Source organism: Rhea americana, unplaced genomic scaffold (genome assembly GCF_003343005.1).
Source record: "Rhea americana isolate MKP2758 unplaced genomic scaffold, rheAme1 scaffold_281, whole genome shotgun sequence".
Classification (NCBI taxonomy): domain Eukaryota; kingdom Metazoa; phylum Chordata; class Aves; order Rheiformes; family Rheidae; genus Rhea; species Rhea americana.
The window spans coordinates 542,868-558,195 of record NW_028186403.1 but is presented as its reverse complement, the minus strand read 5'-3'; the positions used below and the strand labels follow the sequence as shown (position 1 = coordinate 558,195).

The window sequence follows — 15,328 nt, the reverse complement described above, 5'->3', positions numbered from 1 at the left end:
GCCCTTTCTGAGGCTATACTGAATATAGCGAGCACTTACCTAACCCTAAAATCTCCACCTCCTCTAAGTTCAGCTGATTGCAGGCATCAGGGGCAAGCCTTCATTCCTCCTGAGTACCTCCCAAAAATTTAATGTCCCTCTACTTGCTCAAGGTACTTACTTTAAAACTACAGGACAGTGAGGGCATGGATAGGACATTATCTCATAGCTGGAGGAGCTACTTTGTCTAGAGCACTGTCAAGGAGAGGGAAAACATGAGGCACATGGTAGATGTTCTCATCATTTGTTTTGGGCTGATGTGCAGGAGCTTTACTCTTGTTATCTAGCATAATTATGGAAAGAGCAGAGAGACAGGACTAGGCTGAGACCAGTGCTAAGCCTCTCCCTTGGGTTTCAGCCTCTGGCTCTGGTGAAGCAGTAGCACAGCTTGAAGCAGCTGTTAGGATGTGAAAAGGCCAGTGATTCAACAGGAGATATCTGGAGGTAGAGTTAGGTATGTAAGTGTCCTGTAAGGCGTACTTTGCAGAGTTGACTGTACTATCCCAAGATGCTCTTATCTGTATTTTGGATGCATGCTTATATAGACCAGGTTTGTCAGTGCACAGTCCAGGGATGGTATAGCTCTGATGTGGACCAATGTCCTGCCTATCTGCAGTGTGTGACATTGCCTCAAAGGATAGGGAAAACGGCCAGATGAGGCTTGCAGGGAGGGAGATAAAGAGGAAATAGAAGACTGCTGATCCATGCAATGCAGGAAGGTGCTTGGTACTCATGTAAAGACCATTCCTGATTGGATTTCCTTGGCCTCCGTGCTCGTATTCACAGTCTGTGAGCATGTGCTGATTAGTTGTGGGCATACTGGCTGCTCAACAATTTCATGAGTGCTTTGGCCAGTGCTTTTGGCTGGTGGGAAAGGAGAAAAGGGATGGACCTGAGTAACTACTAGCTATGGCTGGAAAGGATAGCTGCTGAGAGGCAAAATGGTAGCAGGTACACTGGCTTTCAAGTTGATCTGTGATGGGTTGCTTTCTGAGGTGGCTGGTTGCTTGGAGGATTTGTGTTGCTTGGCAACCCTGTTTTCACTGTTCAGCTGGCAATATCTGAGGGGGGGACACTTCAGAGGACATACTCTCACTGGGAGGGCTGGGGGAGGAGGATGTTCATAAAAGCCATGGTGGTCTACATTTGTTGTGCTTTGCCCAGAGCTGTGTGCTGGAGCAAGTTCTGGGTCTGGTCATGGCTGTGTGCAGAGTCTTTCATGGATTTGTGTGAGTAGGGAGCTGGTGAGCATCCTGATGCTGTATAAACATATAGATAGAGCAGCTGAGGAGGCTGGGCACACCCCATCTTGAGACTCACCTTGGTTTTGAAGAGACATATGGCTCATAAGGGTGTGTGCATGCTGGAACATGATGAGAAGGCATGGGCACTGTCATGTAGCTTTGTGGAAACATACTAGTAAACATGAGGGCTGTAATCTGTCTTGCTTTCTCAGAAATTCAAGCTCGAAACCCTTCAGAGTGTACTTCTATAGTTCTACAGGATTTGATGCAGGACAGTTAAGCAAGAGGATAGACCTTAGGGGTTATATAGTCTCTTTCCTTGGAGATTTTCAAGACCTGATAAAACTCTGAGAAACCTGATCTGATCTCATCATTGACCCTGCATTGAGCAGGGGGTTGGACTAGAGACCTCTTGAAGTCTCTTTCAATGTGAATTACCCTGTGATCCTGTGACTTCTCAGGAATGTGGTGAGGAGTAGCTACTGTGCCTCTGTCATTGCATTGAAACATCCACACAGAGCCAAGCACTTCAGTCAGTACTACTGTATATAGACAAAATATAAGTTTCTAACCCTTGTGGCTGTCAAGAGAAGTTTGAAAATAAAAACATCACAGATGCGATGATAGTCAGATATGTTATTAATAATGATAGCARTTGTTCCTGTTTATCCCACTGGAGGAAGGCAGAGATTACATTCTCTTCACTGCAGCACTTCAAGATACCAAGTAGTTCTGACCTCTGTTGGACTTCAAAAGAAAGAGCAGCTTTTAAGGAGTTGGTCCTTTCTGATRAAAACTCTGAAACTCCAGGGAACATTTATCATTCATACATATGCGACATACTTACAATCATAGACCTTGAGACCATCATTATTATCTGAGATTGTGTGATTAGTTATTTCAATGCTATTCAACTGAGCTACAGCTCCTGGTAGTTGTACAAAAGAGTAATGCAGATCCTAGTGAGAAGTGTGTGTGTGTGTGTGTGTGTGTGTGTGTGTGTGTGTGTGTGTGTCACTTGCCTGATATTGTTGCTCTGTGGCCCAAGAAGTTAGACAGTATCGTGGGTCTTGCCAGACTGTTTCCAGTAAGGAAAAAAGCTTTTCTTCTGGTGAAGCTCTGGGTCAGGAATACGGTCTTTTCTGGGGTTATGTCGATCCTCTACTGTGAAACCTGGTACATCTGGAACCAGAGAGTAAGCTAATTCTTGCCGTAAGGTGCTGCCAATGCCCTTTTTGGCAGCTGTTTAGATCTTTGTTCAGATCAGGGCTGACTGATTGATGCTGAGCCATGCCTATCCTTTACAGAGCATCATATCTATAAGAGGGAGACCAACGCTTCTAGTGGGACGAGGTGGTTCTCTGTAGCAGTAGGTAGGGGGGTTTTGTGTGCACGTGAAGAACTTTTGGCATCCTGTGCCGTGAGCTTGCACACATCTCAGACTGCTAGCCTACAACCGTTAAGGCCTCCACTCCAAAGGTGCAAGAAGATAACTATCAGCTCCTATCAATGGGTAGCAGATCAGTTTGAGGCAGGAAAGTTCAGCAGTTGTGTCAGCATATGAGTGTTATACATTGCTATGGTGTACACCTTTATTCCTTCATGATGTGCTCCATGGCTTTTCATACCTTGTAGTGTCCCGGAGAAAGCACTAGCAATTACACCCAAAATGGGTTTTTCAGCTGCTGAAAGCTGTGCTTCTGTGTGCTAAGAGTTTGAGGGAAGGGCTCACCAGAAGAATAAAAAGGGGTCCTGTATCATCATAGCATAGGGACTGGTGGATGGTAGTGTAAGTTGTTGGAGCTTGCCCATGGCTTATGGGCATTAACACAGGCAACACTGGATGTGTGTATGATGCCTATATCTGTAGAAGTTGTCTTTGTAATCTTGGCCAGATCAGACTTTTCTCTACCTATGGACAGAAACTTTTGTAGCATGCCACCAACAACCTGTATTGTGAATGAAGCTGCTTAGCTTGATTCTTACATCCCTTTTGAAGCATCTCTGGCTGTTACAGACATTTCACTAGGCCTTTAGTTCCTACTGGATTGCCATAATGCGTGTGTTCAGCCAGTTATGTGTAACAGCATCCTGAGATTTGCTGACCTTTGTTGCCTGTTCTGGAGAACATAACACAGTCAGGTCAACCAGGAGCCATTCTATGAGCACCGGATTTATGAGGCCTGGGAATTCTGATCTGCCTTTGATCAGCTCAGTACAACTAACAGCACTGAGTAACTCCAGGGATGGTGTATGTGACCATGGCAACAAGAAATATCATAACGTAATTCACAGTTATGGCATAATTGGCAATAGATGGCTTTGCCTGGCTGTAAAGGCTGCTCCCTCCCATCATTTTTGTTATTCTCTCCCAGCTTACCTCTTCTCTCTGCAGTCCCTAAGATGTTGTCCCTAAGGGAGCAACATAACTGAGATGCAGACCTCCTCTACCGGTCCTGAAAATAAAAGATGATGAGAAAGGTAGCATCCAGTAATACCACTTTTTTCCTGTGCTTTTCCTTTATTAGGTGCTGGAATACCCCTTGTGCCATCTGGGAATGTCTCTGCTGAAATAATGTCTTTTCCTGAGAGTGTGCTGCAGCCTGACAAAGCTGTTGGCTGGAAAAGGCAATAGCATACAGGCCTATGGATTAAGAGACAAAATGTACAATGCCATCAGGTATCATGAAAACACGTTGCCATCCTTGACCTCAAGTAAGGACATGACCAGCAAGGACAGAACAGCCTGCAGGTTTGTTCTTTGTCTGCATCAAAAAGCCTGATAACAAGGCAAGTCCAGAGTAATGACTTCTGACCAGCATCAGGGCTGGGAGCAGAGATGCCCAGCTGCTCTTTTGCCACTGCTGCAGGAGAAGAGGAGCAAGCTACAACTTCGCAGGAGCTTTATAGGCTTGCTTGTAAAAGGCACAACAAAGGATGAATGACCTTGCCATAAACAACATGACAGCATAAATATGGAGAAATGGCATGAAAAGTACACAGAATATAACCATAGTTTTCTCTCTTTCCAGACAAACCTGTTTGCTAGGGCCAGAAGAAGCCAACATTTTTATCGTGAGCCATTTTGAGTGTCCTTCCTATAAATGTTTCCTTGCTCTAATGCCCACCCCCTGACCTTGTTGCCAAAGGGTGTCCAAAGCTCTAGGTAGACATTTTTTAAAGATGCTGAGGGAAGAGGGACAGAACAAGATGTGCTTTTCTGAAATTCGTGCCTGGTAAAAGATGAGGAAAAGKTGTATTCTGTGCACAGGAAGAGTTCATACTTTCTGTTTTCTCACTATCAGGCCATCTATACACAACAAGCACTTGGATCCTGGTACTAAGATGTGGGAGAGAGGACAGACTTTCAGGCCTGCTGCAGAATAGAGGCTAGTCATCTGAAACCAGGCCATGCTGTATTGAATCCATAATCACTTTAGAGGTGAAAGAGAACTCCTGTTTGAGTAAGGCCTGGTCTTAGTCCCAAGTTTACAGCTGTTGTATGGCAAAAAATAGCCAGAGCAGGAGACAGACTGTGGATAGTATATACAATCAAGACACTGAGGCTTAAGTTTGAGTAACACCTAATATAAGAGTGAAAATGAGGATTCTAAGCAGTTGAGTTAAATGTCCTCCATTTCCATTTCATGATAGATTAAAAGAGGCAGCTGAGTACTACCAGAGGTGCTTCACTCATTGTCTCTTCCTAGATGTCTAAGTTAGGGGATGTCTAAGTAAAGAAGAGAAGAAGGTGACAGGTTTTTTTCTGAATATAGAGCAATTTGACAGAAATCTTAATGCTTCTTACAGCCAGAAGGCTGGCTCACTTGGAAACAGCTCAGGCAAAAGAAATCTATCTCCAGCTGCATAAAGTAAGTTGCCAAGGGTAGATATCTTTTATTCAGGAAGGTGTGCTGGTGATGAGGTAGCATGGTCACCTCAGTTGTTGGGGGTGAATATTCTATCCCCACTCTGTGAATGTTCAGGATTAGCACATGCCTTTCAACATATTCGTATAATGAGACTTCAAAATAAATGGACACAGAAGCAGGTGACCCTCATATAGCTGGTTCTCAAATGACCATAGACATAGTGGTTTTCAGAGCTACTTTCAAGCTCATTAACATCTCCTGTTTGCCCCTGGGCAAGGAGGTATCTCAGGGACCACAGATGCATGCTGACATCTTTTTTCACTTAAAAATGTGTACAGAAAACATTTACTTTAAATTAGCTAGTCCATACAACTGCACAATAAATGCTGGAGTGAGCACCAACCCAAACCCTGTGGAAACATCCCTGGCTCATAAGCTTTTGGCTTGCTGRTGAAATGATTCTTACTTACATTTCTAAGAATGCTTTCAGGCCCATATCTTTGTGTCAGAAAAGTGATCTGCTTTTCTACAGCAGATACTTGTTCAGAATCTTTATCAGTACAAATAATACTTCCAATCACTGCCATTGCTTTCTCCTCACCAAGTTATTCGCAATAGCATCTGCTTCAGCTAAAGAGTGATTAAGAGCAACAGAGAGACTCAGTGCTGTCACCAGCCTTGAATTTTTCTGAAAAAAAGCTGCATTGGTTTGAAGGCCACAGTTGACAGTGATTGCTAGAACTACTGCACTGGAGGGCTGGTGACACGAACCAGTGCCTTCGCTTTGTTTCCATTTTAAAATGGATCCACTCATCTGCCTATAGCATGAGTAATCGTACTCTCTTTGGATACAGTGTGGAAGGAGTCAAATCTACCTCTCACAACCCAAGGCTGGGATGTACAAAGCAGAGCCATATCCTCTGTGCTTGCTAGTCTCAGACTCCTGGGCCTGGCTGCCTGGTGGCCCTATAATCTTTGTGGACTTCTGCATAAACAGAGAATTCCCTTTAGCATGTAGAGAGTGGGCAGCTATCATGGTCTGGCTTCTCCCAGCTGCCTTCTTGGCACAGTGAAGCCCTTGGATATATGTGTGTGTTCATTAAGTGGTATCAAAAGGACTGAAATAGCTTCCATGCAAAGCAGGGCATGGAATGTGGGTGGGATTTCTTCTCTGGTTTGCATACATCATTTCCCTTTGGTAAAGAGTGAAAGAAACCCCTGGACAAAAGATCTGAATAAGATGGCCATGTGTTTGGGAGAAAAAAAAGTGACGATGCTTTGGTGGCAAATTTTTTAGGGTCATCTGGGGTTTAAGCAAAAAGCAAAAATGCTTTCTTTAGRAGAAAACCAAGTATTTGTCCACACTGATACTACCACCTTTTGCTTCAGTGGTGACCCATATATATTTTTCAGCATGAAGAGTTTATTTTTTACCCACAGCAACTTTGTGTTAAGAGTGATTTTTATAATAGCACTGATTAAGTGTTAGCATTTACTCTGAGTGAAATATCGGCTTTGACAGTATCTATATTCCTCTTTTCTCTATACACTTTCATTGATCTCAGCACTATTTCATGTCACTTGTTCCTTCTGTGGAAGGTTCTTCTTGCTGTGGCAACATCCCATTGAACAAATATTAAGAACTAGACAAGTGCATGGCTGCATAAGTGAAGGTGAGATATGCTGGGTAGCTAGAAGAAATTTGTGGAGTAGCAAGTGAAAACCTGAAAATGTCTCAACCTTTCATCAAAACACCATCTGAACATTCTAGAGCTTACCTGATAATTAACATGTAGGCCTTCTGTATAAGAAAAATAAATGTGCTTATTTGTGGCAGCACTGATATTACAGTGTCTTGATCCTACTATAACATACAGAGCAAAGAAGTAGTATGTTAACTATCCTATTGTCCACAACAAGGCAAGACAACAAGCAAAAAAAATGGAGAGTTAAAGTGACTTTACTTTAAGCTATATTTTTGTAGTGGGCCATTTCTCCATTAATAATGGGAGCTGAGAAGCAAAGTTGCTTGGACTGCAGCTAGCTAAGCCTTTGTCTTTGTACAGATACTGTATTAAAGACAAGACTGGCTAGGTAGAGCCATAGTATCAGATCCCTCAGGGTGTATGCAGCAGCTCTCAGTAGCATGAGCAGTAAACTAGATAATTGGTGTGTTGGTTCTCATCCAATAATAATTTATTTCCTGGGAGCAACTTCAAAGCTTAATCCTAGAATTAAATCCCCTATTCCTCCTTGGGATTTTAATTTAGTTTTGAATGCTCTGATGGATCCTCTGCTGGAACATTGAAGATGGCTTTCAGATGTAAGGGCGATTTTCCTGGCTGCTGTACACCCTATGAGGAGAATAGGTGAATGCAGGCGCTGTGTTGAAGAGGCTATCGTTTAGCTTTTCATCATGATAAGCTGGCAAAAGCTACACGTTATCTCTGACTGAAAGCACTTTCCCAGTTTCCTTTAAACCATGAAGGCAATCTGCCTAATCCATTTTGCAGTTCTTCCACCAAAGAGAAGAAAGGGTGTCATCACTTCAAGCTGGCAAGAACCAATAAGGTTTTCATCAAGCAGAAAGTTGATTTTACAGAAAATGGATAATTTGTTTGTCTTGTTAGGGCTGGAACAGGATGGAGATGACTGCCTTGAGGGCTACGGTTTCCCATTCATTGAAATATGTCAGGAAACTGTGCCTTGTTAAGACTAATGAGGTGGGACAAAATCTCTAGCCACTGGAATGATCTCTGCACCCAAGAGGGGGAGGAGAAAGGCTTCTTTCTCAGAGCTGTATAAAGCAGTCTTTTGGCCTTTTCTCCATGGTTCTGAATGGCTGTCCAGAAGGGAAGATATAACTGGCTAATGTTTGTACAGTGCTTTGATGATATACAATACTGTGTCTGATGATAATTACTAGTTATTATTAGATGCTGCAGATTTTGAGAGATAGATTCTTCAGTCTGTACGTCTATAGGTAGTGGAGCCATATATCATAAAAAAGTGACAGTGTCAGTTTAAAATCTTGTCCTTGCTTTTGCAATTTAAAAATAATGTATTTTCCTTTGAAAGAAAAAAGCCTCCAGTTTCTTATTTTAATGTGTGTGCATTTCATATATAARTGATCATCCAGGAAAACCAATTTCAGTGAACTTGGCATTCCATAGTCAAAAGTATTAAAAAAGGTCTATAAAGAGTCAGAGAAAGCTATTTTTTTTTCTTTAATCTGCTTCACACTTTTTTGATTCTGCATGACATAAAACCAGTCTGTTAGTTTAGGATTTCCAGGGACAGACTGACCATGGCAGAGACAGTAGGGGATGCTGCAATTATTGCGATGTAAAATGATGACAGCTTGGCTAAATGTGCTAGCCTGACAGCTGAAAGAACATGTATATCAACTCAAAGCAAATGCAACAGTGCTTGCTATTCTCTTTTGCAGGGCTATGGGCAGGCTGAGTGTCCTTCAAGATAAGAAAGAAGCTGAACGGTTTTCTTGTGTCCAGGTGTCTTTGCAGGAGACTGACCAGAACTTGCCCACATGGCTACCAATTCGGTCCTGTTCTAGCATCTCTTGGTTCTGTAGCCTTGTCCRAAAGAAAGGATAAAAGATTTCATACGAAAATCCAGTCCAATCCTTCAGCCAGGTTGAAGCACTGTCAGGTTTGCATGGTTTTCTTTTTGGTTGTTTTCCCTTTTCCTCTAATTTGCTGAGAAAACCTCTTCATGCTGATCTTCATGCAGGAGGCCATGGCATTTCCTTGTCTGTGGGCCTGGATGGCTGCTGTTATGGTGGTCTTCTCAAAGTGTCATAGGCCCAGTGCCAGAACACTGGGGCTTTCCACAATGTCTTTTCTGCTTGGAGAGAGGGAAGGTCCAGGACGTGGGCATATATTTTGCTGCTTTATGATCAGGATTGGTCCAAGGCTAGTTGATGGATACAGGAATGTCTGTAAAATGCATGAAGAGGCACAGCTTCGTAGTATGCCAACATCTTGATAGGGAAGTGGGATACAGTCATCGCGATGCTACGGAGCAGAGACCATATATGACATAGCAGCTGGGTGGAGCAAGGCACAGTGCTGTATAAAAGGAGTTGGAGACCATGGTTACCATGCTCTGCAGCCCATATGCACACATCCAAAAGAATACTATAATGAAAAATATTTTTGTGATGTGAATTTTCCAGAGCAATTGATCTATTTAATTGATTATAAGGGAATGCTCTGTTTGGACACAGCTATTCTTACACTGATGTAACTGGATCTGTGTTTGTGCTGATAACCCATGAACTGCCAGCCAGTCTTTTTCCTTTGCTCCAAACCCTATTTATCTAGAGAAGTACTGCACTGGAACTGGCCTCTGGTATTATGAAGTCACAGGGATATTTAGTAAGCGTTAAACATACTATACGTCCTTCATTACCTATTAGTGCTGAAGGATGCTGTCTTGTGGTGGCAGAATGGCTCTGCTGCTCCACATCCTCTCCAACACTGCCCCTGCCACCTCTAGCCCAGRGTGCTTTTGATATAAGAACTTTCATTCACCTTCTTTCATCTTAGGCAGCACAAGAATAATATGACCCTTAATTTATAGTAAACATGGACGCATATAAAATAAATCCCTCAATTTCTATTATGAATAACACTTAAGTGTCTTTTGAATTGAAAAGCTGTTTGAAAAAACAATTTCCCATCAGAGATGCTATTTGTTTCATTTTACACAGTTCATTCATCTTGCTTGATTGGAAAAAAATAAAAGCCAATCCCAGCTAGTCAGAGTAAACCCTGTTATAGAACTGCTGTGCTGGAGATTTACAATACATTTTGCATCTTAATGTAACAATAATCTGGGGTTTAGATTCTGTACAGAATCTGTAGGAGAAGATATTCTTAAGTAACTGGCGGTTGTGTCTGCACAATTTTAGACTTGAGAAGAGCCTGACTTCTTTGTACAGGAGGCACTGGCCATCTTTCTCTGAAAAAGGTATCAAATCACACACTCAAAGCCCTAATCACACTAGAGAACTTGGCCCTTATTATTTAGTTAAGAGAGAATTACACATATTCAWATGTGTAATATATTTGGATAATATGTACATATTGTACATAGAGATCTGTTACGTAGAAAGACAACTATCCTTATCCTTAAAAGTGAATGATATGAAAGACTTCCATGTACCACCTAACCATGGAGTTGTATAGTTTTAGCAAGAAAATTCACTGTTGACAAACTCCATGTTAAAGTCACAAAGAAYGGTAATCTAAAACATTGCTGACTTAAAATAATTGCTGCTCTTTTATTCTGATTTATAGGCCCCCTTTCAGAAATTGTTACTAAGATATTTCTTAGCCCTCCATTTTGTGTCTGTGATTTCCACTGTTAAGGAACATATTGGGTGAAAATCATTCCTTCTCATTTCCATCAAGCTCCTTCTTCACTTGTGTCATTTAAAAGAATGCAAGAGCATCTGCATAGTCCTAGTTTATTCCTTCTTGCCATACAGAAAGGAAAAACATCCTTTGGCCAAATCCGATCTGCTATTCTTGTACCACCATTATCATCGAAAGGAATGGGAAAGTCATATGACTAATCTCTTCAGCTATTAGCAACTTCAGTATGTAAGTATCATTCTACATTTCTTCCCTCCAACCGTTCTGAGATAATTTCAGATTATTTCAGGCTTTGAATAAAATGCCTTCCTTTTTTACTGAAATTAGAATGAAAAAGATCAAAGTCACTTTCTTTAAGCATGCCTAAAAATGTTATGAGAATCTTTTTAACMAAGCAAACCTTACCAGCACCCTCAGAAAAATCCTGGCTGCCAAAATTAAAATCTTGGTGAATCCTTTTGGATAAGGAGCTAAAACCCACACAGGTGTTGCTAGTGGTCACAGTACAGCTACATAAAAGATACTACTATAACCCAGTGTACATGGGCACAACAACACATTCATGTACCAGATGGCTCATGGATACGTGCATGTGATGCTATGGCCATTTTGCTATCCATAATCTCCCCTACAGACCAGCAAATCCTGTTTGAACCATGTGAATTCTGAGGAATTAGTTGGTAAGACCCCAATGTTAAAAGAGGATCCAGAGTTACCACTGTGCTTTCATATGACCTTTCTCCCTCAGAAACCTTGTCTGTGCTCAAGGGGACCTTTGTCCCATGAATATTTTGCCCTGCAGAGTTGGGGGTGTTGACCTGCAGAGACCTGCAAAGAAGTGCCAGCACTGGGTTGCAGAGGGCTTGGCTGCTCATGGCAGCATGGCTCTTTGGTGTGAGGTCCAGCCCTCCTTGCCTGTCTTTTGAGGGGTAGTTTCCTAACCCCTCCTGGATGGGGATTGCACTTATGTAGATGGAAGCTTCTGCATTGTCCTGGAAAGGTACTTTGTCTGAGARGTGCCCAAAGGTTGGACAACGCAGCCCAGATCAGCACCAAAGTGGAGCCTGTGGTGCTGGCTCCTTGCTTTCCTGCATGAAGGAGCATAATTGGAAGGGCAGCACGGGAACGGCTTTCTCCTGTGTCTTGGGCATCGCAAAGGCCTGGCTGAGTCCTTACAAGCTACTGTATCGAGACTCAGCCTGTGGCAGGATGAGCCTTTGCAGCCCCAACATGACTAYGTGGCTTTAAGGACATACTTGGCACACTACGTGGCTTTAAGGACATACTTGGCACATCGGCACCGAGGTGAGGGGAGGCTCTGCCTCGTTACCCTCTCCAGCTTGCCTGGGTTTGGGGCAGGCTTCTCCCAGAGCCACGCTGCAGTGCTGCGGAGGGCAGGTGGGCACTTTCTCCTCTTCTCAGGCTGCTYAGAGGGAAACATAGATGTGGGAGGGACAAGGAGGGGGCTGCAGCCACAGCCCCAAGGAGCTTGGGGAACAGATCCCTGAGCAAGCAGGGCAGTGCAGGCASGRAGGCATGTGCAAATGCAAGTTRCTTTTGCTCAGGCTGATTTCACATTGCTTATCTTCCAGGGGACTCTCAGAATAGCAATTAAAGCACCGAGCTTAATTGCGGAGTACCCAATTTGGATATTAGCGTTATCTCTGCTCTCAACTCCCTTCTTTTAGTTCAGATCCAATTCTGTTGCCTATCTGCTGCTTAGGTGCCTCTTTCTTTCTTTTTATTATTACTATTTTATGATTACTGTTAATATTTTATTATTTTTTCTTAAGTATTCCTTTTTGTCTGTCACTTCCAACAACACGGCTCACCAGTGGCCGCTCCTTGCGGCCCCTTTCGCTGGGGCCAGGTGTGGGGCTGGGCCCTGCCAAGCCCCGAGGCTCCCTGCAGGGTCAGTGCGGAGCTGACGGGGGGCTGCGCAGGGCTACACGGGGCTCGCCCCTCCGCTGCGGCTCGAGCCCCGGCTCGGTGCCTGGGCACRGGCTCCCCCTTCACCCTCACTGAGTGTTGGAGGCTGAGACCTCCTCCTCCCCTGGTGAGGGCATGGTTGACCCCCAGTTCCCTTCATGGTCTCTCCTCCTCTTTCTCCTCACCCCCCCCCCCCGATTTCTCCACTGCTCACTTGCAAAGCATCCCCTACCACACCGCCCAAAGCTTATTCCTTCCCTGCCGCAGCCTCTTCCTCACCATTTTCCTCGTGGATATTACATTATTACTAATCATTAAGCTGCATTATTAATTCACCTTCCTGTGTTTTCTCCACCTCCGGGAAGCCTTCTCAAGGATTTAATATTGCAGAGGATTTTTAAGAATATATTTTTAGGGTGATGCTCCAAACACTCCCCCTACATCTCCTACCCTGGCAGTATCGGAGAAGAGACTGAAGAAGTTGAGCATGTCTGAGGTGGATCAGCCTTGCAGGGAGAGAGGGGGGCAGTAGCAGCGCAAGTGCTTGAAGCTGCATTTGCTGGTATGTATGTGGGTCTGTATTTTATGACAGCTGTAAGTGTGAATTGTTTTTCATGTGAGATGGGAGGGAGAAAAAAAAATACCCGCGAGTTCATTAAATAAATGCCTGCATAGCTATAAACCCTGTCCACGTATGTTGAAGGCGGCGGTGGGGGGAACCCAACCCGACAGCCCACACCTACCGAAAAAAAAAAAAAAAAAAAAAAACCCACCAAACCCAGCCCAAGCCCCGGGGAGCCAATGGATGTGTTCACCGGGGCGCCTGTACGGCCGCGGATATTGCGACCCGCCCCCCCAAGCCAGCCACGTTGCAGGTGAAGCGAGCCCCCCCCGCGACCGCAGCTCGCGTGTGTGCGCGTGTGCGCGGCGAGCGCGGGGCGCGCTCCACGCTGCCCGCGGAGCCGGAGCGCGGCGGGCAGGGGCGGCAGCGGCGCCGGCGGCACCGCAGAGGGGTGGGCACGGCCCTCGCCAGCCCCTTCGGGGGCTGTTCCCGGGGGTGGGCGAGCGGCTCTGCGTGCGTGGGGAGGGGGCGCCGGGGCTCGCCTTCTCCCGGCGCTTCACATCGCGCCCGCTCTCCCGTCTCGTATGCATGCCTACCCCAGGAATGGTGTAGTCAGCCCGTATCTGAATTATTTATAGACCCGTGCCAGCTGTTTTTTTTTTCTTTATGATTCCGCTTGTGTGCACTGTTGGGAAATGCGTTTTTCCTCCCTTTCTTCTCAATATATTAATGTCTTTGTTGGGGAGCGGTTTTTATCCCCTTCAGACCCCTCTAATACAAAATTGATGCTTATTTTTCCCTTCAGGAAGGGGACGCTTTGAGGATTATCATGCTTCACGGAAGAACAGCACCGACCTCCAGTTGCTTTAAACACAATCTCCTCTACTAGTGCTCCAGGAAAAAAAAAAGAATTATAAGAATAATCATTAAAAAAGGCGAAAGGAATGCTTACTCTGGAACCTGCATTTGACGATCCTCACCACATGCGCTGAATATCCTCTGAAGTGATTCTCTCCTGCTTTTGAATTTGCACTGCTTCAGGACGCAAGATTGCCACAAAGAATTCTCTATTTTTTTTTTTTTTACAAACAAATAGGATTTTTTTAACTCACTCCTCCACGTTTGCCCCTCGACCCTTGTTCTTCTTATGTGGATATGCAAGGAAGAAGAGGAGACTGGACATTCCCAACATGCTCTCTCCCTTGATCTGTCCGTCTAGAGGTTCTGCTTCTACAAACCAAGGTAGGGAGATTCCCGTTTCTGTGTTTTTGGTGGCAGCTCATCTTTGTACATGAGTTTGCCCAGGAAAGACTACACACGGTAGAACAAAAGGTTTAGAGATGCTGCTTTTAGAAGCAGATATAGGGAAAAAAAAGGGAGGGGGGAGGAAAGGAAAGATTCACCAGACATGTTGATTCCCTCTTGGCTTATCAAATAGGACATGAAGAGATGGCAAGAGAGATGTTTTGAGTTACATATTGTGTCCGTGAGTCAGGGAAAGTCCCCTGTGATTTTTTTTGGTGGGAGTGTGTGGAAGGGTGGAGTGAGGGGAAACACGGCAGGAGGAACAAGGCTTTGGTGAAAGGGGAAAATGAAGATAATTCGCATCCATCCATCCATTCGTCTGCAAATCCCCCTTCGCTGGTCTGGCGGCTCCTTGTCACGCTGTGGTGCGAAAATAGATCTCGTTAGGAATAACAGAACGTAGGAACCTGCTTGTTGCCGAAGGGGGTGGTGCATCAGTTAAAACCCACTCCGGCCTCCCGAATACGAGCGGCCTAATGCAGGGGCCGGGGCCGGGGCGCCCCGGCGCCGCGGCAGGAGCGAGCTCCGCGCCGGGGCGAGCGCGCCTGCATGCGCGGAGGTGAAGGGCTATTTTAAGTCCAAGCACGTCAGGAGACTTCATCGAAACGTACGAGGCGCTGTATTCAGACAACTTCACGGGCTTTAATTTATCCCCGTCGCCCGGTGCTGCTGTGGCGGTGTTGCCAGCGGGCGCCGTGGCACCTCTCCGCCCGCCGCTSCCCGGCACCTCGCAGCCCCCGCAGCCCCTTGCCCAGCCCGCGGCTACCTCGGAGGGCTGCAAAATGGCTCTCTTGCAGCTCGGCTGCAGGCACGCGAGAGGCACCGGTGCATCCCAACCGTAACGTGACACGCGAGTCTCCCCGTAAGATGGTGGCAAGGCAAAGGCAGCCCGGTGCCCGCGGCGCCGCGGGAGCCCGCCGCACGCGGCTGAAGCCTCTCGGTGTCATTTCCAGCCCCAGCCCGTCGCTCCCCGCGCCG

General features: G+C 45.2%; 1 protein-coding gene and 1 long non-coding RNA gene across 2 annotated transcripts in view; one reads left to right on the top strand and one right to left on the bottom strand.

The window, feature by feature from the left end:
- Positions 1-3,686: 3,686 nt before the first annotated feature.
- LOC146593723 (uncharacterized) lies at positions 3,687-15,303 on the bottom strand. Its single transcript, XR_014896326.1, has 3 exons — positions 15,117-15,303; positions 13,998-14,710; positions 3,687-3,739 (listed from the first exon to the last, which is right to left on the bottom strand). It is a non-coding gene; the product is annotated as an uncharacterized LOC146593723 (long non-coding RNA).
- The window catches only part of GRIN2B (glutamate ionotropic receptor NMDA type subunit 2B), a 210,853-nt gene continuing 209,215 nt past the window's right edge, over positions 13,691-15,328 (top strand). The window contains exon 1 of the mRNA XM_085308779.1: positions 13,691-14,287. The gene's annotated coding sequence lies outside the window, so the exon portion shown is untranslated. The remainder of the gene's footprint in view (positions 14,288-15,328) is intronic.